Source organism: Oncorhynchus nerka, linkage group LG19 (genome assembly GCF_034236695.1).
Source record: "Oncorhynchus nerka isolate Pitt River linkage group LG19, Oner_Uvic_2.0, whole genome shotgun sequence".
Taxonomy (NCBI): domain Eukaryota; kingdom Metazoa; phylum Chordata; class Actinopteri; order Salmoniformes; family Salmonidae; genus Oncorhynchus; species Oncorhynchus nerka.
The window spans coordinates 31,205,023-31,226,188 of NC_088414.1; the positions used below are offsets into that span (position 1 = coordinate 31,205,023).

Consider the following 21,166-nt stretch of genomic DNA (forward strand, 5'->3'; position numbering starts at 1 on the left):
TGTAAGATGTTTTATATTTATCAAATGTGTGTAAGTTACTTCTCATCAGAATGGTATTTTTGTATAATACTGTGGCGAGGTTGCAGTTATCTGTTCTATGTCAAAACTAAGTTGCATGGGCCACAGAGAGGGGAGAGGTCAAAGTGTCATCATGTGTAAACAGATCTTTTACTCCCTACCTTTTTCTAGTGGGGAAAGGAGGGTGGCAGTGTCTGGAATCATTCTCATGCTCCCTTTTATCTTAACCTATAGCCTCACTCTCCTCTCCGTGAGTTTGTATTTAGAGTTGGTTGTATCTAAATGACAATTTGATATATGCCTGTTGATATGGAGGATTGGTTTATGGTTCTGGGGTTTGAGAAAGGAGACAAAGATGAACGATGAATTATGTCTATGCTGTCTGACTATGTGTGTCTTTGCTATTAAAGGAACTCAGTTGCATTGTAAGGGGGCTCTCAGAGAATTCATTGAGAGACACTGAATTTATCTGAGAGTCACAGGATTGTGATAGAGCTCATATAATTAAAGATGGACCTTTATAACTAACTCTGACTTGTGTGTGTGGTTTGCTCCCATGATTTGGTAAATAGAGGAAATTTCCACGACAAGACATTAATGACACTCAGGTGTGTCCTATTACTCATTATGATTTCACTGTTAAGAGGTGTGTTTTCTGGTTTCCTTTGCAGAAGCTTGAAGCGTCTGTGCATGCGTGCGTGTTGCCTGAGTGAGTTTGAGACTTAGTGTTTGTTGTGTTGCTGTGATCCTCCAATTACCGTTTCTCAGTAAAGTTATGTTTATCCTTAACTCATTTGCATATTTGTTTTTATATATAAATACAATTTGCAATACGATAATATATTGTATTTATGTATAGTTTCAGTCTGATGAGAGTTTAAAAAAAATAGCCTGTGGTGCCTGACCTTAAGGCATGAAGGATATACTCTAGGCATGAATGCATATACTCTAGAATGTTATGAAGAGTGATCAGATGAATTGCAATTAATTGGAAAGTCCCTCTTTGCCATGCAAATGAACTGAATCCACCCAAAAACATTTTGACTGAATTTCAGCCCTGCCACAAAAGGACCAGCTGACATCATGTCAGTGATTCTCTCGTTAACACAGGTGTGAGTGTTGACGAGGACAAGGCTGGAGATCACTCTGTCATGCTGATTGAGTTTGAATAACAGACTGGAAGCTTCAAAAGGAGGGTGGTGCTTGGAATCATTGTTCATCCTCTGTCAATCATGGTTACCTACAAGGAAACACGTGCCGTCCTCATTGCTTTGCACAAAAAGGGCTTCACAGGCAAGGATATTGCTGCCAGTAAGATTGCACCTAATCAACCATTTATCGGATCATCAAGAACATCAAGGAGTTCAATTGCTGTGAAGAAGGCTTCGGGGCGCCCAAGAAAGTCCAGCAAGCGCCAGGACCGTCTCCTGAAGTTGATTCAGCTGCGGGATCGGGGCACCACCAGTACAGAACTTGCTCAGGAATGGCAGCAGGCAGGTGTGAGTGCATCTGCAAGAAGGGAAGCAAAGAAGCCACTTCTCTCCAGGAAAAACATCAGGGACAGGCTGATATTCTGCAAAAGGTACAGGGATTGGACTGCTGAGGACTGGGGTAAAGTCATTTTCTCTGATGACCCCTTTCTGATTGGGACATCTGGAAAAAAGCTTGTCCGGAGAAGACCAGGTGAGCGCTACCATCAGTCCTGTGTCATGCCAACAGTAAAGCATCCTGAGACCATTCATGTGTGGGGTTGCTTCTCAGCCAAGGGAGTCACTCACAATTTTGCCTAAGAACACAGCCATGAATAAAGAATGGTACCAACACATCCTCTGAGAGCAACTTCTCCCAACCATCCAGGAACAGTTTGGTGACGAACAATGCCTTTTCCAGCATGATAGAGCACCTTGCCATAAGGCAAAAGTGATAACTAAGTGGCTCGGGGCACAAAACATTATATTTTGCGTTCATGGCCAGGAAACTACCCACACCTTAATCCCATTGAAAACTTTTGGTCAATCCTCAAGAGGCGGGTGGACAAACAAAAACCCACAAATTCTGAAACTCAAGCGTTGATTATGCAAGAATGGGCTGCCATCAGTCCGGATGTGGTCCAGAAGTTAATTGACAACATGCCAGGAAGGATTGCAGAGGTCTTGAAAAAGAAGGATCAACAATGCAAATATTGACTCTTTGCATCAACTTCATGTAATTGTCAATAAAAGCCTTTGACACTTATGAAATCTCTAAAGACACTGAAGCAGCAAACTTTGTGGAAATTAATATTTGTGTCAAAGCACAATTAGCCCAGCGTCGTCCATGTTAGGAGAGGGTTTGGCTGGCTGGGATGTCCTTGTCCCATCGCGCTCTATCGACTCCTGACAAAGTCTACACTGTATTTATGATCAATTTGATGCTATTTTAACGGACAGAAAAATGTGCTTTACTTTCAAAAACAAGGGCATTTCTATGTGACTCCAAACTTTTGAACGGCAGTGTATATGGGAAGCAGGCAAATGCCTTTCACTGAGCTGTGTAAAGACAGACTGACGAAATGCCTTTCACTGAGCTGTGTAAAGGCAGACTGACGAAATGCCTTTCACTGAGCTGTGTAAAGGCAGACTGACGAAATGCCTTTCACTGAGCTGTGTAAAGACAGACTGACGAAATGCCTTTCACTGAGCTGTGTAAAGACAGACTGACGAAATGCCTTTCACTGAGCTGTGTAAAGACAGACTGACGAAATGCCTTTCACTGAGCTGTGTAAAGACAGACTGACGAAATGCCTTTCACTGAGCTGTGTAAAGACAGACTGACGAAATGCCTTTCACTGAGCTGTGTAAAGGCAGACTGACGAAATGCCTTTCACTGAGCTGTGTAAAGGCAGACTGACGAAATGCCTTTCACTGAGCTGTGTAAAGACAGACTGACGAAATGCCTTTCACTGAGCTGTGTAAAGACAGACTGACGAAATGCCTTTCACTGAGCTGTGTAAAGACAGACTGACGAAATGCCTTTCACTGAGCTGTGTAAAGACAGACTGACGAAATGGCTTTCACTGAGCTGTGTAAAGACAGACTGACGAAATGCCTTTCACTGAGCTGTGTAAAGACAGACTGACGAAATGCCTTTCACTGAGCTGTGTAAAGACAGACTGACGAAATGCCTTTCACTGAGCTGTGTAAAGACAGACTGACGAAATGCCTTTCACTGAGCTGTGTAAAGACAGACTGACGAAATGCCTTTCACTGAGCTGTGTAAAGGCAGACTGACGAAATGCCTTTCACTGAGCTGTGTAAAGGCAGACTGACGAAATGCCTTTCACTGAGCTGTGTAAAGACAGACTGACGAAATGCCTTTCACTGAGCTGTGTAAAGACAGACTGACGAAATGCCTTTCACTGAGCTGTGTAAAGACAGACTGACGAAATGCCTTTCACTGAGCTGTGTAAAGACAGACTGACGAAATGCCTTTCACTGAGCTGTGTAAAGACAGACTGACGAAATGCCTTTCACTGAGCTGTGTAAAGACAGACTGACGAAATGCCTTTCACTGAGCTGTGTAAAGACAGACTGACGAAATGCCTTTCACTGAGCTGTGTAAAGACAGACTGACGAAATGCCTTTCACTGAGCTGTGTAAAGACAGACTGACGAAATGCCTTTCACTGAGCTGTGTAAAGACAGACTGACGAAATGCCTTTCACTGAGCTGTGTAAAGGCAGACTGACGAAATGCCTTTCACTGAGCTGTGTAAAGACAGACTGACGAAATGCCTTTCACTGAGCTGTGTAAAGGCAGACTGACGAAATGCCTTTCACTGAGCTGTGTAAAGGCAGACTGACGAAATGCCTTTCACTGAGCTGTGTAAAGACAGACTGACGAAATGCCTTTCACTGAGCTGTGTAAAGGCAGACTGACGAAATGCCTTTCACTGAGCTGTGTAAAGACAGACTGACGAAATGCCTTTCACTGAGCTGTGTAAAGGCAGACTGACGAAAGGCCTTTCACTGAGCTGTGTAAAGACAGACTGACGAAATGCCTTTCACTGAGCTGTGTAAAGGCAGACTGACGAAATGCCTTTCACTGAGCTGTGTAAAGGCAGACTGACGAAATGCCTTTCACTGAGCTGTGTAAAGACAGACTGACGAAATGCCTTTCACTGAGCTGTGTAAAGGCAGACTGACGGGTGAGACAAATACAATGAATTATCCATGTTCTTTTGTTGTTTGCAGGTGCAATAACAGCCAGGTCCCCATCTACTTTTTAACTCCTCGCAAGTGTGGCTTGTTAGGTGTCTGCTGTGAAGTATTTCCACAACAAGTCATCTACTTGATTGATGAAGACATGTCATCCAGCAAAGGCAGCAACGGTGTCATCAACTACATGCACCATTTTCTCCCCCACCAACTACGTAGTTGGGGAAACACGTGTGGACCTTTTATTGTGATAACTGCAGTGGACAAAACAAGAAAAAGTTTGTGCTCTGGTATTGTGCCTGGCGGACCATGCACAAGCTCCACCAGTCTGGACCTTCACTTCCTGATCACAGGCTACACCAAGTTTGCCCCCGACTGGTGCTTTAGCTGGTTTGACTGGAGGATGGTACGGTGCTGGTGGAACGCTATGGCTGGCAACAACACCTGACTGCGTACTTCAGGCCACAGCCACAGATCAAGCAGTACCAGCACTTCAAGTGAATATTATTTTTATTGCATTGTATGAGGTTATTCTTCTTATCTAAACTTGGGATGTGAATTGATGTTATGCAAGGTTGTAATGTCTTCTCAATTTGTTTAGTTATTTCCTCCTGTTTTACAGCTTCGACACTCTGAAGCCTGGTGTTGTCGTCGCCAAGGAGCATTCGGACTCAGTTTTCAGATGATGCGCAACGCTGACATCCTTCCTCCCATAGATGGTCTGCCTGTACAAGCACCACCAGATCTGGACAGAGCTAGACAAACATATATTTTTGAGAAGATCAGGGAGTTACAAGTTACATTTTTGTATTGTATACATGTAGTGGTGTAATAATGTTATTTGATGTAGTGTTTAATATTTTGTTTCATGTGTGATGTAAGTGCCTTAATGTGTTTGGACCCCAGGAAGAGTAACGGGGATCCCTAATAAATACAAATACTCTTAAATATCACCTGGGCCAGCACAGGGGAAACATCTTGGGCAGCACAGGTGAAACACCTTCCGACTAACAAGATTAACAAGCCAGCACAGGTGTAACACGTACTGACTAACAAGATGACACCAATCGGTTCACCCCACGTGCTAACGTCCAACCTTGGAATATAAATGGAAAAACCAAAGCCATCATCATAACAGAAAATGACCATTTTGGAGAAATTCACAATTCTCCTTTATGATTGCACTAACAGTCAAGATAACAACATCAATCAAGCTCATTTGGAGATGTTCATGATGAAAGGAACAGAAAAGGAGTGAATCCTCCCACAAATTATGCATTTATGCCGCACATCAAAATCAGTTAACACAAATTGCCCTTTTCACAACAACTATTGTCACAGAGCGCTTTACAACAAACCAGCCAGACCCCCAAAGAGCAAGCGGCAGCTAAGTAAACATTAAAATATGAAACTAGGTGAGACAAATTGTCAATATTCTAGACTTCAATCAACTTCATCCCCACTGAGACTGAAGTCCATAATGAGTGTATCTGGGCATTCTAAGAACGTGACCAAGCCACCAGAGTCATAGACTCTTGATGTGCTTGGTGACATTTTGACAACTGGTCTTCTTGTATAGCTTACTGTAGTGTATTTTATTCGGCCAGAAGATTCTGTTGAGACATCCACTGCTGAAAGACTCCATCCTTCTCCTGTCATTCTTGACAACACGGCGACACTCCAAACTATACAGCAGAACAGATTTGACGTTGCTGTTGTATTATAGGTGGATATTTGTTTTGAGGCTGTTCTGCTCAGACCTCTAAATGGGCCAATGAGAGATTGTTGTCTAGAGATGCTACAGCTGGGGAGAACAGGGTCCTCTCAATACCTCTGGGTTGTAATGAGGTGGTTTTAGCCATGAACCAGTCAGTGGTAATAAGGCTGTATCCCAGGCTGTATCACACCCGGATGTGATTGAGAGTCCCATAGTGCGGCGCACAATTGGCCCAGCGTCGTCCGGGTTTAGCCGGGGCAGGCCGTCATTGTCAATAAGAATTTGTTCTTAACTGACTAGCCTAGTTAAATAAAGGTTACATTTAAAAAAAAAATATATATATATATATATATATATATACAGTATATATATTAAATAAGTAAGACGATTGGAGAGATGAGTGTCTCACTACAGACTGCATAGGGAACCACCTGGAGATGGTACTGCCAAAGATCTGCATGTTGCTCATGTGCAGGCCGTCAAATCAAGATTATATCAAGTTGTTTTTGACCAATGAAAACGTGTCAGTTTGTCGCTTTCACAAGTTTGTAGTAACGACATGTTTAGCTACTTGAGAAATTGGCTTGAATATAGGTTGAGAGAAAAGCAACTTCTAAGAAAGAAATGTTCACTTCTCCCATTGACTCCCTAACCTCCAGCTGGTCTGTTGAGTCTGCTTCACGAGATGTTGTCGGTAGTATTGGCCACTTGGAACTCTGGGTTTGAAAACTCTTTGGTTTTGCCCATAAGGACATGACATTTGAAGTAGTTGAAAAATGGCCCTATGATTGTATCAATCTTGATTAGTATACCATAGAATCTCAGAAACTTCCAGCCTTTTCTTTCTGTGTTATGAGGTTTAGGGGTAGCAGTGTGCAGTTGCTCCTGTTTTAGCTGGGTGTCAATGGTGACTCCATGCATAGATTTTTTGTAAAGCAGAATACATTAAAACTAAAAAATTTATGCAATCCAATTTTCAAATCAACAACCGAAATAATATGATATTGTCCGAGGATGCTACATTGTCCCGAAACAGCGTTTTGATTGGATTTCTTCCCATGGCCGTCCACCATGGCATAATAATCTGAACTGTATATGTTATTTTAATCATTTGCCATCAAAACATGGGGGTAGACATCTTTTCTGTGTTATCATGTTTGGTTAAACTGATATAACAGACAATACATTGTCCGTTTATGACGGAATAGCAACATGGCCGCCTGTAGTTGTTTCTGATGTTGTGCGTGCATAAAGGAGAATTGTGAATTGCTCCAAAATGGAAGTGTTCTCTTCTGAAATATAATTTGAGAAGTGATGGGTGGCATTTGGGACCCACAAGCACTTGAGGTCCATACTGTACGTGCCCATGAAATCACCAAGTCCCTGGGTCCAGACAATTTCAAAGACCTTCCTGTGTTCCATGAATTTACAGTGTCACACATTAAACACTTTCACAACCAGGGACAAGACGACAGCAGTAGACAACTGTATGGCTCTGTTTGCCACATAAATAATATTCTATTGTGTTTACGTTGTCAGAAACTGCGAATATATAATAAATCAGAAATGTGTATGATGTTGTACATGGCACCATTGTATTCATTGACCTGAGATGTAGACATTAAAACATAAGTGTAGACATCAGCTTTCCTGTGGTATCATGGTTTGTTCTACAGATATGAAGGAAAATACATTTTTCGATTATGGCGGAATAGCTAAATGTCCTCCATGGCCACCTGAAGTAGTTTTTTATGTTTTGCATGGCATTATTGTAATCCTTGTTTCATCATGTTCATTCAGGAGATATGACGCAAAATACATGATTTGGTTATAGTGGAATGGAAAATGTCCACCACGGCTGAGTGGAGGCATTTTTGTGATGGCTACATATCTGGAAATGTTCAGGGCCCCAAACATGTTCAATTGTACTAAATGTCGTGCTTTTATGAAAAAGTTAACATATCACCTTAACATTTGGAAAGACAGGATCTTTCTCAATTCGTCTTTCTGCTATTTCTCGCCTCCTTGTCAACCGCATTGGTGGAGAAGGTCTAAGGTCCCTCCCCTAGACCCCCTTATCCAATGTGATTTGATTTGAGGAGGCGGTGAGGAAACAGGGTGCAAAAAAAACCCAGTGTTTTCTCGATTGGATTTGCTAAACTCCTGCGTCCTCTCTCCTATGTCCTCTCTCACTTCTTTTTTTTTTTAAAGGTCAAATGTAATCGAGGAGAGAGAGCGTGGACAAAAATGTGGTGATATGAAATTAGACTCTCCTTCTCAACTCGTGCAGCATCAGGCAAATTATATTTTCAGGGGTTGATCCTAAAATAAATGTGTTAACCTCTGCGCACGGAACCCGGTAGCGGGCTGAAATTCCACAACATTTAGTGATCTCTATTTGCAATACAGAAAAATAATAATAAGTAGCATGTTGTTTTTAAATATGTACATACTTTTCTCCTCCGACAAAACAAAACAAAAGCTGAATCAAAAGGGGGTGTGTAAGATTTAAAAACTTTTCTGTTTGACTACTAACGAATTGACAACTCCTTGACCACTCACCCACTTATTGGTTTCTGTGTGATGGAGGAGAGAGAATGGGGTAGAGAGGGTGGAGGACAGACTTTTCCCCAAATTAGAAACGGCCAAGGAAAGATGAGTTGAGAAAGAGCTGTCAGTCTTAAACATGTCTAGATTGATGTCCACCAACTGTCTGCTTTCGATGATGTCATCATACATATTAACAATGCATTCGGAAAGTATTTTGGAAAGGCACACACCTGTCTATCCCCCAGTTGACAGTGATTGTTAGAGCAAAAACCAAGCCATGAGGTCGAAGGAATTGTCCATAGAGCTCCGAGACAGGATTGTGTCGAGGCACAGGTCTGGGGAAGGGTACCAAAAAATGTCTGTAGCATTGAAGGTCCACAAGAACACAGTGGCCTCCATCATTCTTAAATGGAAGAAGTGTGGAACCACCAAGACTCTTCCTAGAGCTGGTCGCCCGGCCAAACTGAGCAATCGGGGGAGAAGGGCCTTGGTCAGGGAGGTGACTAAGAACCCGATGACCACTCTGAACGAGCTACAGAGTTCCTTTGTCTTGATGGGCGAACCTTCCAGAAGGACAACCATCTCTGCAGCACTCCACCAATCAGGCCTTTATGGTAGAGTGGCCAGACGAAAGCCACTCCTCAGTAAAAGGCACAACAGCCCGCTTGGAGTTTGCCAAAAGGCACCTAAAGGACACTCAGACCATGAAAAACTAGATTCTCTCGTCTGATGAAACCAAGATTGAAGTCTTTGGCCTGAACTGAAGGCCAAGCGTCACATCTGGAGGAAACCTGGCACCATCCCTACGGTGAAGCATGGTTGGCAGCATCATGCTGTGGAGATGTTTTCAACATAGGAGTCTCTGAATATCCTTGAGTGGCCCAGTCAGAGCCCGAACCCGACTGAACATCTCTGGAGAGACCCGAAAATAGCTGTGCAGCGACTCTCTCCATCCAAGTCACACCCAAGAGGCCTCGAGGCTGTAATCACTGCCGAAGGTGTTTCAATAAAGTACTGAGTAAAGGGTCTGAATACCTATGTAAATGGGATATTTCCGGGATGGTTTAATACATTTTGCAAGAAATTCTAAACTTGTTTTTGCTTTGTCATTATGGGGTATTGTGTGTAGATTGATGATGGGGAAAAATAACAATGTAATCAATTTTAGAATAAGGCTGTAATGTAACGAAATGTGGAAAAAGTCAAGGGGTCTGAATACTTTCTGAATGCACTGTACGTTCAGTATATTGTGAGTTTGACATGGATGACTTCTGCCCCACAGACTGAACTAACACACATCTGGGTTCTGCTGTCTCTCTCTTTCTGTTCTCAGGAACATGGAGAAGGAAAGAAGAGAACAGACAAGCTGCCTGATAGGACAGATAGAAACAGGTAGATAGACAGGTAGATAGACGGATGGACGGATGTGTGTATGACATCTGTCCTGTATTCTGTTACTGGTTGTTTTCAGAAGTGTTTAATATAATTCATAATAATAATGAACAATTGATTGGATTTCATGAAGCACTTTTTTATTTTAACGTAACCTTCATTTATACAAGTAAGTCAATTAAGAGCAAATTCTTATTTACAATGATGGCCTGTCCAGAGGTGGAGACGACAGTTAAATAGAACGCAACACACAGAAATCACAAGAGATTAGCAAGACAGATATACAGTACGATTCGAAAGTTTGGACACACATACTCATTCCAGGGTTTTTCTTAATTTTTACTATTTTCTACATTGTATAAAAGTAGTGAAGACATCAAAACTATGAAATAGCACATGTGGAATCATGTAGTAACCACAAGTGTTAAAATATACAACAAATTAAAATATATTTGAGATTCTTCAAAGTAGACACCCTTTGCCTTGTTGACAGCTTTGCACACTCTTGGAATTCTCTTAACCACCTTTATGAGGTAGTCACCTGGAATGCATTTCAATTAACAGGTGTGCCTTGTTAATAAGTCCATATTATGGCAAGAACAGCTCAAATAAGCCAAGAGAAATGTATTACAGGAATTGTATTCCTCTGTTCTAATACCCAATTAAAATTAAACACTCTGTCAATTCATAAGAATTTGTAAGACCCTTATTTTATAGGAATGGACAGAGCCCGGTCTTAAAGTCAATAGCATCCTTTATTCACGAGAGTACTGCCACGATACAGGTTACCACAGGTTATAAACTGAAAATGGCGTCATTAGTTCCAGCACCACCCCGTGCCATCTCCGTTCCAGTACAAAGGCTGTATCTCAAGCCTTCCCACATCCGTCTCCCTACCAATTTAATATAATTTACGAGTCAAGGTTTTCTCGTGTAGATAAGCATTCTAGCCAGTCTGATTCATTTGTACCAAGGAACAGACAGTCATTGTTCTAACTCTTGACCACATTCACACACATTATATTCAGTACCGGGATCAAGAAAGAAAATTCATACATATACAGTAACATTTAGTATTCTGATTAGTACATATACAGTAACATAATAGTATTCTGATTAGTACATCCTGATTGAAATGTATACATAATTACTCATTATAGATAAAAATTCCCTTAACAAAATGACAGTCCATCATTACTTTAAGACATGATGGTCAGTCAATCCGGATAATTTCAAAAACTTTTAGTTTCTTCAAGTGCAGTCGCAAAAACCAAACTATGATTAAACTGGCTCTCATATGGACCGCCACAGGAGAGGAAGACCCAGAGTTACCTCTGCTGCAGAGGAAAAGTTCATTAGAATTACCAGCCTCTGTTATAGGCAATTAACTGCACCTCAGATTGCAGCCCAAATAAATGCTTCACAGCGTTCAAGTAACAGACACATCTCAACATCAACTGTTCAGAGGAGACTGCATGAATCAGGTCTTCGTGGTCGGATTGCTGCAAAGAAACTACTACTAAAGGACCAATCAGAAGAAGAGACTTGCTTGGGCCAAGAAATGCGAGCAATGGTCATAAGACCAGTGGAAATCTGTCCTTTGTCTGAAGAGTCCAAATTTGAGATTTTGGTTCCAACCGCCGTGTCATTGTGAGACGCAGAGTAGGTGGACGGATGATCTCCACATGTGTGGTTCCCACCGTGAAGCATGGAGGAGGAGGTGTGGGGGTGCTTTGCTGGTGACACTGTCAGTGATTTATTTAGAATTCTGTTCACACTTATCCAGCATGGCTACCACAGCATTCTGCAGTGATACGCCATCCCATCTGGTTTGTGCTTAGTGGGACTATCATTTGCTTTTCAACCGGACAATGACCCAACACACCTCCAGGCTGTGTAAGGGCTATTTGACCAAGGAGATTGATGGAGTGCTGCATCAGATGACCTGGCCTCCACAATCACTCAACCTCAACCCAATTGAGATGGTTTGGGATGAGTTAAACCACAGAGTGAAGGAAAAGCAGCCAACAAGTACTCAGCATATGTTGGAAAGACTGTGTGAAAAGCATTCCAGGTGAAGCTTGAGAGAATGCCAAGAATATGCAAAGCTATCATAAAGGCAAAGGGTGGCTACTTTGAAGAATCTCAAATATAAAATAACCGTACCGACCCGGTGTGCACGTTCTCCGAGCTACAGTCTGAGTACGGCCTGAAGCCACACTTCCTGCAGAACCTCTCAACAGCCGGACTCAGCATGCACGCGCACACCCACACCCACACCCACCCACACACACACACACACACACACACACACACACACACACACACACACACACACACACACACACACACACACACACACACACACACACACACACACACACAGCTGAATGACTGCCTATGAATATATGTAATGTAAAACTAAGCCTTCTTGTCTTTGTATGTATCTTGAGTCTCTCCTTCCCCAGGGTCGTGAGTTGTTGGCAGGTTCTGTCTCCCTCTCCTCCAACAGCCTGCTAACCTGGGCTTCAGAACACTGGTCATCTCCCCAACCAGAGAACTGGCCAGCCAGATACACACACACTCACCTTAAATAGCCAGCTAACCTGAGCTTTATTTAGAACAGTGTTTCCCAACTCCAGTCCTCCAGTATGCCCAATAGCACACATTTGTGTTACGGGCCCAGCTCCAACAGTAATATGATTAGAAATACAGGCCCAGCTCCAACAGTAATATGGCAAGAAATACAGGCCCAGCTCCAACAGTAATATGGTTAGAAATACAGGCCCAGCTCCAACAGTAATACGGTTAGAAATACAGGCCCAGCTCCAACAGTAATATGGTAAGAAATACAGGCCCAGCTCCAACAGTAATATGGTTAGAAATACAGGCCCAGCTCCAACAGTAATACGGTAAGAAATACAGGCCCAGCTCCAACAGTAATATGGTTAGAAATACAGGCCCAGCTCCAACAGAAATACGGTTAGAAATACAGGCCCAGCTCCAACACTAATATGGTAAGAAATACAGGCCCAGCTCCAACAGTAATACGGTTAGAAATACAGGCCCAGCTCCAACACTAATATGGTAAGAAATACAGGCCCAGCTCCAACAGTAATATGGTAAGAAATACAGGCCCAGCTCCAACAGTAATACGGTTAGAAATACAGGCCCAGCTCCAACAGTAATATGGTAAGAAATACAGGCCCAGCTCCAACAGTAATACGGTTAGAAATACAGGCCCAGCTCCAACACTAATATGGTAAGAAATACAGGCCCAGCTCCAACAGTAATACGGTTAGAAATACAGACCCAGCTCCAACAGTAATATGGTAAGAAATACAGGCCCAGCTCCAACAGTAATACGGTTAGAAATACAGGCCCAGCTCCAACAGTAATATGGTAAGAAATACAGGCCCAGCTCCAACAGTAATACGGTAAGAAATACAGGCCCAGCTCCAACAGTAATACGGTAAGAAATACAAGCCCAGCTCCAACAGTAATACGGTAAGAAATACAGGCCCAGCTCCAACAGTAATACGGTAAGAAATACAGGCCCAGCTCCAACAGTAATACGGTAAGAAATACAGGCCCAGCTCCAACAGTAATACGGTTAGAAATACAGACCCAGCTCCAACAGTAATATGGTAAGAAATACAGGCCCAGCTCCAACAGTAATATGGTAAGATGGTAAGCTGTTGGCTGGGCTCCCTGCCTGTGCCATTAAACCCCTACAACTCATCCAGAACGCCGCAGCCCGTCTGGTGTTCAACCTTCCCAAGTTCTCTCACGTCACCCCGCTCCTCCGCTCTCTCCACTGGCTTCCAGTTGAAGCTCGCATCCGCTACAAGACCATGGTGCTTGCCTACGGAGCTGTGAGGGGAACGGCACCTCAGTACCTCCAGGCTCTGATCAGGCCCTACACCCAAACAAGGGCACTGCGTTCATCCACCTCTGGCCTGCTCGCCTCCCTACCACTGAGGAAGTACAGTTCCCGCTCAGCCCAGTCAAAACTGTTCGCTGCTCTGGCCCCCCAATGGTGGAACAAACTCCCTCACGACGCCAGGACAGCGGAGTCAATCACCACCTTCCGGAGACACCTGAAACCCCACCTCTTTCAGGAATACCTAGGATAGGATAAAGTAATCCTTCTCACCCCACCCCCCCCCCTTAAAAGATTTAGATGCACTATTGTAAAGTGGCTGTTCCACTGGATGTCTTAAGGTGAACGCACCAATTTGTAAGTCGCTCTGGATAAGAGCGTCTGCTAAATGACTTAAATGTAAAATGTAAATGTAAGAAATACAGGCCCAGCTCCAACAGTAATATGGTAAGAAATATATGCCCATCTACAACAATAACTACAGTACGTAGGCAGGGAATATATTCAAATGATATATAAATACACTGAGCTCTTTCTTTTTTCTCTCTACCCTCTCATCCCGGCCTCTCTCTCTCCCAACCCTCCCCCTCTCACTCCCTACCTACTTCATCTCCAACCCGCTCCTCCCTCCCCTCTCACTCCCATTCCTACTTCCCCTTCCTCTCTCTCCCTTTCTTTTTTATTTATCTCTCTCTCCCTTCCCTCTCTTCCTCTTCCTCACAGCCAGGGGAAAGAAAACAGCAGTTTACAACTGTATGGCTCTTTATTCCACAGAAATAATATTCTATTGCGTATGTTTTTAGAAACAGTGATTTCATTGGATTTCTTCTTTGTTTTGTTGAAGTCAATTAAGAACTAATTATTATTTACAATGACAACCTGTCCAGAGGTGGAGACAACAGTTAAATAGAACAACACAACACACAGACCTCAGACATTAAAAGAGATCACCATGACAGATACACAAGACATATATACATGGCAACAGTGCTTTCATTGGTAGCAGTACTGCTAAAACCTTTGTACACCTCCATGGAGTCGAATAGGTTTTGATTTTGCATTTATTTGCATATGTTGATAGAATGATAGAAACCATAGTGCTCGTCAGATCTGTTGTTACTCAGACTTGTAGGAAAACCTCTTGAGTTTGAGCACCTCGTTTTGTAGATTTTGTAGTGTTATTGATCTTCAACCAGATATGAAGGAGAGGAGAAAACATGAAGGGGAAAGAGGAAGGTGGAAGTCTCCGGGATTGAACCCTTACGACTAGGATTACATCCTGAATCCAGGATGCAACGCTACCACTAGACCAAACTCAAACTAGTCATGGAACAGATAAAGTTATTTTACAGTTCAACCTGATTACATTATTTTACAGTTCAACCTGACCAGATGTCCACATGATGGAGAAGCAAGGTATGCAAGGTATGACAGTTTACCTCACTATTAAACTTGAGGGGCAGTGTTTCCAGACTCGTATTAAGCCTAGTCCAAAACTAAAACACTTTTAATGGAGATTCTCTATTGAGAATTTGTGGGATCAAATTTTTGGGCAACATTTTTTAACACACTGCAATGTATGCAGGGTAATATAATTTAAAATAAATTTTTAAAATATATATATAGAGAATTTTGTTTGTACGTCACTAGGTTCAGCGACGGATACTCAAGTCTCTTCCGGTAATATCTACCACGTTATCCAAGCTCCAGACAGCAAGGGACGTAGCTCTGTCAAAGTAAAAAAAAATCAGTTCAGTATTCAACATAGTTACCTTTTGTACCATGATGGTAAGTTGATTAGCTAATATCATATTTTGTTAAAGGTTTACTGTTGTATATGTTGTGAACTGGGAATATATCATTGAACTTTCTCTGATGTGCAGCGGTTTCCATCTTGTGCAGCGCAAGTGATTGCAGCAATTTCCCGACCATGCTAAGTTAGCATTGACTAAATTATAACAGATTCTACCTATGAATGTTGTAAATATATGTGGTGATATGGCTAGTCAGCAGACATCCAAGCTACAGTACTTTATGATCTGTTGCTTGTGTTATACGTTTGAATATTTGAATGATTAGAAGGTTTTAAGTTTCGGATGAGGCCTGCTAACGACACAGCAGCACCACGTGTCGAGCAGATCAGCAGACAAAAGAGGGACAAAAAGTGGTGATTCACAACTACAGTATATTACAATACAGATTTTTAGAAACATTAACAGGTGTTTAGATTTGGCCTTTTGGGATTTTTTTGTGAAGAGAATTTGGTGTTTCAGGTACCATTGTTGAACTCCAGAGCTGGGACTGACATCCTTAGCCTATAATGGTGCAGTTTATAAAGATAATATAAGCATATTTGGATGAAAATGTGTTGAGGGTAGATACTGCTATTTTACAAGTGTAGTAGTATTGTGTATTAAGTTTGTTTTATTGCAGCCAATGTTTCGTCTCCATTGCACTGCCTTTTCAGACATGAGATGTTTTATTGCATCGTGGTTGTAGGACAGATGTTTTATTGGATCGTGGTTGTAGGACAGGTGTGTTTATTGCATCGTGGTTGTAGGACAGATGTGTTTATTAGCTAATGGCATGTTGTTTTATTATTCTACTTCTCAATCATATTAACATGTCTTGATTACTTATTACAATGTAATAAATTATAACCTAATTCACAGAATGAACACTCAAATGATCAACTTGACCAGGCAGTCCCAGAACCCCTCTCTGGAGAGACCAACCCTCCTCCCAGCATCACCCCTCTTCCTGTGAGTGTAGACACACACACAAATTGGCAAATAATCAGTGACTATGGTTAAAAACAGTTTTCAGACACATTGATACTGTAAGTTACTATGTTTACTATGTGTTGTGTTTCAGGGTCCAGTCCAGTGTGTAGACAACCCCTCAGGTGATCCTGGAGAGGTGGTCTATGACACAGACACATTTCCCATCAGACATCAGCCTCCTGTGAGTAAAGTGTGACAGTTCAGAGACCTTCAGTTCATATCTGGCTGTGGTTTGGTTGTCTGACTGCTATCTGTGAAAAATAGAGGTAGGGTTGTAGAGAATCGAAGGACCATGAATGTAATAAGAAACCTTAGGTGCTGGCTTAAGGCCGGTAGCAACCACTTTAGAATGTCCGGTCAGAACAAGGATGAGGTGGCTTTCCAGGTTAACCTCTTGATTCTAGCCATCCCGGATCCGGGATCGTGAATACAGCCTCAAGCTCATTACCATAACGCATAGCATAGCAGCCTAGCATAGCATTTAGCCTAGCATTCAGCATGCAACATTTTCACAAAAACAAAGCATTCAAATAAAATAATTTACCTTTGAAGAACTTCAGATGTTTTCAACGAGGAGACTCTCAGTTAGATAGCAAATGTTCAGTTTTTCATAAAGATTATTTGTGTAGGACAAATCGCTCCGTTTTGTTCATCACATTTGGCTACGAAAAAAACCTGTATCCAGGAGTGTAATTTTCTCCGCAAGCTCATTAGCATAACGCAACGTTAACTATTCATGAAAATCGCAAATGAAATTAAATAAATATATTAGCTCTCAAGCTTAGCCTTTTGTTAACAACACTGTCATCTCAGATTTTCAAAATATGCTTTTGAACCATAGCTAAACAAGCATTTGTGTAACAGTATTGATAGCCTAGCATAGCATTAAGCCTGGCATTCAGCATGCAACATTTTCACAAAAACAAGAAAAGCATTCAAATAAAATCATTTACCTTTGAAGAACTTCAGATGTTTTCAATGAGGAGACTCTCAGTTAGATAGCAAATGTTCAGTTTTTACAAAAATATTATTTGTGTAGGACAAATCGCTCCGTTTTGTTTGGCTTAGGGATTTGGTTCCTGTGGCGGGATTAGATCAGCAGAAATTTTAGAGCGCCACCTAAAGTTTTTGATAAAACTCAAACTTTCATTAAAACACACATGCAAGGTACTGAATTAAAGCTACACTCGTTGTGAATCTAGCCACCGAGTCAGATTTGTAAAATGCTTTTCGGCGAAAGCATGAGAAGCTATTATCTGATAGCATGCACCCCCCAGAATATCAGACCTTCACCTAAACAACAGATTTTGCGGTAGCCGGCGCTACCCAAAACGCAGAAATAAAATATAAAACATTCATTACCTTTGACGAGCTTCTTTCTTGGCACTCCTATATATCCCATAAACATCACAATTGGGTCTTTTTCCCGATTAAATCCGTCATTGTATAGGCAAAATGTTGTTTTCTGAAGACCGGTCTGAGCCAGGAATACTCCCTTTTACAAGACGCAACGTCACTTTTTAAAATTACAAAAGTTGCCTATAAACTTTGACAAATCACTTCAAACTACTTTTCAACTTTAGGTATTAATAAACGTTAATAATCTATCAAATTGATCACGGGGCGATCTGTATTCGATAGCAGCAAGTCATGAAATCATCGTCCATGTTTTCCATTTCACAACATCCTGGGGCGAGCTCCAAGAAAGGAAGTGCCCTGACGTCATCTAACCAAGGATAAAGCTTGAAAAAAATGCCAGTACTGGCGACATCGTGTGGAAGCTGTAGGAATTGTACGGAATGCCTCGTTTTTTGTCTGTCGCCTTAGACAATACATTGACTGGCGGATACATTTTTTGGGGGGGGTTTTGGTGAACAGTTATTCGAGGGATTTTTACTCCTAAACACGTTATGTTATAGCCACAGACACGATTTAACCAGTTTTAGAGACTTCAGAGTGTTTTCTATACACACATACTTATCATATGCATATACTATATTCCTGGCATGAGTAGCAGGACTTTGAAATGTTGCGCGATTTTTAACAAAAAGCTGCGAAAATTCGCAGCCTCCCTAACAGGTTTTAACAACACTGTCATCTCAGATTTTCAAAATATGCTTTGATAGCCTAGCATAGCATTAAGCCTGGCATTCAGCATGCAACATTTTCACAAAAACAAGAAAAGCATTCAAATAAAATCAATTACCTTTGAAGAACTTCAGATGTTTTCAATGAGGAGACTATCAGTTAGATAGCAAATGTTCAGTTTTTATAAAAATATTATTTGTGTAGACAAATCGCTCCGTTTTCTTCATCACGTTTGGGTAAGAAAAAACCCGAAAATTAAGTCATTACAATGCAAACTTTTTTCCAAATTAACTCCATAATATTGACAGAAACATGGCAAACGTTGTTTAGAATCAATCCTCAAGGTGTTTTTCACATATCTATCGATGATAAATCATTCGTGGCAGTTTTAGTTTCTCCTTTGAAGAAATGGAACGCGCATGGACCTAGAGATTACGCAATAATTTCGACGCAGGACACCGGGCGGACACCTGGTAAATGTAGTCTCTTATGGTCAATCTTCCAATGATATGCCTACAAATACGTCACAATGCTGCAGACACCTTGGGGAAACGACAGAAAGGGCAGGCTCATATATGGCGCATTCACAGCCATATAAGGAGACATTGGAACACAGCGCCTTCAGAATCTGGGGCATTTCCTGTATGAAATTTCATCTTGGTTTCTCCTGTAGCATTAGTTCTGGGGCACTCACAGATAATATCTTTGCAGTTTTGGAAACGTCAGAGTTTTTTCTTTCCAAAGCTGTCAATTACATGCATAGTCGAGCATGTTTTCATGACAAAATATCTTGTTTAAAACGGGAACGTTTTTTATCCAAAAATTAAAAGAGCGCCCCCTATCTCGAAGAAGTTAAGGGGAGTTTAACGGAAGAAGATGTCCACATTCACACATCACACACATCTGACCACTCATGGTTCATATCACTGAGAATCATGTCCAGTGAGAACTGACGTGAACTATATGTTGTTTAGATGCACAATTAAACATCAGACATACAGGGATTCAGTCCACAGGAGGAAAAGTGCAACAGGAGGGTAAACTGTGGAAGTGCTCATCAGGATAGGGAAAGCACATCTTTGACCACACAGTGTGCTGGGGTCAGACTAACTAAAACTGTAATCCCGGGAATCAAGGCTGCTGATAGGCTGAACAAGATGTGGTGATAAGTATTTGGTGTGACCTTGACCAATAAGACACTAACAAAAGTGGGGGTCCTCTGAATAGGAGACTAACACCGTACCCAAACCGGCCGCAGGTGTGCGCTGTCTTGCGCAAATAGATTTTGTTTTTATGGTTAAAAACAGTTTTCAGAAACATTGATACTGTAGGTTACTATGTTTACTATGTGTTGTGTTTCAGGGTCCAGTCCAATGTGTAGACACAACCCCTCATCCGCCTCCTGTGAAGTGTAAAGTGTGACGGTTCATCCTCCTAGATCAATCTGCTGCCTTACACACCATGAACAATCAGATCCTCTCACGGTTGGGTGCCTCAGGCTCTGTACACTCTTGGCTTGCAGATTGTAAAATAAACAAACATTTTTGCTAAAATGATGATTATATTATTGATTGATTGACTATGGCTTTTCAAATCACCCAGTATTGCTCTCTGCAATGTTAGTTCTAGGCAAATGTTGCATTTCTTCAGCCATTCCTGGACCTGTGACCAAAAACAAGCTACATATGGACAATACCAAAATAAATGATCCAATGACTGCCTCCTCTCAGCAAGATCTGCAGAGCTTGGTTGCAAGAATTTTGTATAGTAATTTAAATTTAAAAAATTTAAACTTTGAATCCAGCGTTGTTTTGCATATCAATTCATAAACAATTTGCCATGGAATGGGTCAAAAAACATCGAAAATCTCTTCCCAACTATTTTGCAATTTATATGGCACAGCTGTCAGTGTTTTGGTCCTTAAATGAAATTGCTATATGTTTTCATTTATCACACTTTTCTTTAATCATTTATGTTCTTTAATGCAGGGCCGACATATAAGTTCCTTACTTTTTTCTCCTTCTACTTGCCTCTTCCATTTTTTGGTTGTAATTTTGGGTAGAGCAGACATTTCTATATGTGTGTGTTAACTGCATGTGTAACATAACTCCACCAGTCCTATTTATGATATCATTCACTAAGATTATACTTTTTTTTTTAAGTTTCTTCGAATAATACGTAGTTTTTTAAATTATAAATTAGCATATTAGAGTTTAACCACAATATTAGTTTTATTATTTGTTCTGTCTTTTCAGATGGATTAAACTGAAACTGCAACCAACTTTCTAAGGCTTGTTTAAAAAAAAATGTTTTGATTATTTCCTTTTCAAACAACCGGAAGTGAGCAGGTGTAATCTGAATAAATGGGAAAAGGTCATTCTTGAACATAGCATGAGACATTCCTACCAATTTTCTAGAGAACCCGTTTGGATTTAAGTATAACTTCTGTATGACTGATGCCTTTAGTGAGAGGTCTAATGCTTTAATATTTAATCATTTCTGCCCTCTGAATTCATATTCGTAATATAAAGAGGCCCTTTT

The 21,166-nt window shown here is 41.4% G+C and overlaps 1 long non-coding RNA gene across 1 annotated transcript; it reads left to right on the forward strand.

The window, feature by feature from the left end:
- The first annotated feature begins 14,868 nt into the window (after nucleotides 1-14,868).
- LOC115147048 (uncharacterized) lies at nucleotides 14,869-20,326 on the forward strand. The gene is made up of 4 exons (XR_003866260.2): nucleotides 14,869-15,179; nucleotides 16,427-16,516; nucleotides 16,629-16,718; nucleotides 19,988-20,326. It is a non-coding gene; the product is annotated as an uncharacterized LOC115147048 (long non-coding RNA).
- The last annotated feature ends 840 nt before the right edge of the window (nucleotides 20,327-21,166 follow it).